The sequence below is a fragment of the Passer domesticus genome, chromosome 3, assembly GCF_036417665.1.
Source record: "Passer domesticus isolate bPasDom1 chromosome 3, bPasDom1.hap1, whole genome shotgun sequence".
In the NCBI taxonomy this organism is placed as follows: Eukaryota; Metazoa; Chordata; class Aves; order Passeriformes; family Passeridae; genus Passer; species Passer domesticus.
Window position 1 is genome coordinate 90,597,550 of NC_087476.1, and position 2,874 is coordinate 90,600,423.

Below are 2,874 nucleotides of genomic sequence, written 5' to 3' on the forward strand. Positions count from 1 at the left end.
CCTGCCCCTGCCCTGTCCCGGCCCCGGCGGGTCCCCCGCCCGCCCCGCCGCACCTGTGCCGCGCTCGCCGCGCTCCGAGCCGGGCCCGGGGCCGCCGCTGCCGGCGGCGGGCGGTGCGGGGCCGGCCCGGCTGCGCGGGCGCGGCTCCGTGCGCGGCTCCGGCGGGCGGGGGGCGCGGCGAGGACGCGCTACCGCCGCCGCCCCCGGCCGCCGCCAGCCCCGCGGGCGGGAGCCGCTTTCGGTTTCATGGCAACCCCGGGCGGGGAGACCCCGGCGGCGGCACCGCCCCGCTCCGGGCAACGCCGGCGCTCCCGGGCTGGGGGACGGAGCGGCGGCGTCCACTCTCCTCCTTAGGGACGGCAGCGCCGGGACCCGCGGCTGGGGAAGCCTCCCCGGCAGCCCATCCTCACCCGCCGCCGGCCCCGGGCCCCGCACACCGCCCCGCAGCCTCCCGAACGCCCGGCGAGGTGCGGCAGAGCCGTGCCCCGCGAGCCAGGGAGTTTTCCAGGAGCGAGTAACGAGGAGCGGCGGCGGGGCTCGCACACGGCGCTCGCTGCCCGCAGGGAGGGCAGGGAGTTCTCTTTCATTATTGACACCTGCGGGACTGAAAGAGCGAAACAAAGCCCGTGCTAAATAGGCAAAGGACACGGACATGGGACATGCCACATGCCTGTTATTATTTGCTATTATTGTATTACTGTTACGTGCCAGGACTACTGGCTAATGACCCGAGACACGCCGAAGGGTTCCTTACAAAGGCAGGCAACACCGCCCTCCGCCAGCCAACAGTACTGATGCGGGGGCTTTGCTGCCTGTTCCACATCACCTGCTGCTGCACTTTGTTCTGTCTTTCGCATTAAACCACTTCTAGGAAAACCAGTCTCTAAGGAACATTCCATCCTAGCACCCGCACAAAAGCACTAAGGCTAACAAAAAAAGAAACAACTGGGTCGCATTATCTGGATTGTCTTCAAAGGAGCTCTAAAACCAATACTAATGAAATGGTTTCAGAAATATTCTTTCGCTAAAATGACTCAGAATTGTCACTCCCGAGGGAGTCAGTCCATAGTGCATTGAGTCTGGGAGCACAGCAAAGGCATTACTGTGACAGACACTTTTAAAAACATTCCTTGCAAAAATTAGGTTTGTTTAAAATTTTTATTAGCTTTTAGGAATATCCTGATTAGTCTGGGTACTACTTGCTGGAAGCTCACAGGAAGATCCGTAAGAACAACAGGCATTATGTTGCTGTAATTAAGTATTTATAAGTTAAATGAATAGCTTAGAGATGGGATCAGGTTCCCAAGCTAGTCATTGGCTGAATTATCCTCCCAGTGCAGAACATTATTCCCCAGAACAGTGCTTTGTGGGGTTGAAGATCCATCCATAAAATCATCGGCTATCAGGGTGTAGGCATTAGTTTAAAAACCCCTCTTCACTTAAGGCTCAGTGAGCAAAACAGCATGCCTGGTCTGCACTAAGACAAAGTTGCACCCTTGAAACTGCAGTAGAGATCACAATCCCTGAATCTCAGTGCTTCCTTTTGAGCCAATCCAAGAGCAAACTGCCAAGTCAGTAACAGCAATAAGGATTTATTGTGCTGCTAGAACTCTCTCAGTGTACTGCACTGAAAAAAGAGCTTTAAGATTAAAGAATTAGACAGAACTAAAAAGTAGCAGCCTTCACTAGTGGTGAAAATGAAGTAATTATTTTCCACAGCTGTACTTTAGAATTAATTTTGAGGATGTCTCTTCTACAAAAGGGGGCACCTGCTAATTAAATAGTCCAGATACTGTTGCCTGTATATTCTGCTTCTCCTCCCTCCCTGACTGTACATTTTTGACACCTAATTCATCAGCAATGGACTATGAGTACTGTTAAAGAGTTCATATTTGCCTTTATATCTCATATACAACTGCTTAGGATCTTAAAGCAGATGTCTATCCCATCAGTGCCTGGTTTTTAACTCACTCTGAGAAAGGCAAACTCTGGAGGTTTGGCTACCTCAGCCTCAGGAAAAGCTGGAGCTTCACCACCTTTAGCAGGATGGCTGGGCTGTATTCAGTGCTGTTTACAGTGCAATATTGCTGATTTCTCTACAACTTCCCTTGCAACATGAAACACATCTCCAAGCACACTGTTTCATGATGTTTGGCTTTCCTTTTCTGCCTGACAACCACATTTCTGCCTGGCCTCAGCTGTAAGTTCAGTCTATCCCTTTCTTTTGCTCAAAAGAGGCACAACACATTCCTAGTAACCTTCATCCCAAACTATTCCCTAAACTCTGCAATTCATCCGTGTCCATACACAAACTCCCATATCTGTAAGCAACTGGCTTGCAGATTTGTTTCTGATGCATTGTGAGGTTTCCAGAGTAAAGAAAAATCCCAACACTCTAAGGATGAAAAAAACCCTAAGGACAAAAGTACCTATTTCCTTCTGCTCAGGAGCAACAAATTAAACTGCTTTACTATGATGTGCAGTGTTTAGTGATTGTTTTATTAAATGCAGAAATACCTGCTCAACTTCGTACCCATTCTGATTTAAAGTGCAACAATTAAATCTGATAGTTCTTGTACATCCATATTTTGCAAGTGCTGTTTCTTGAATACATGTTTTTCCGATTATGCCTTGCATTTGTAAGATGGAATTTTTTAGTACCATTTTGCTTTATTAACTAAAATAAACTGTACAAAAAGCTGTAGAGTTACATTAGCTTTGAACAATGTAGGATACACGTTCTCTTCCAAACGTTAGTGTGCAAACATTGTACATTTTTTAAAGTGACAAAATTAAGCCAACCTTGAAGTCAGAGTTCATTACTACATTACAAAACAGGAGACTAGATATGGCAAAAGAAATTTCCCACTGAAA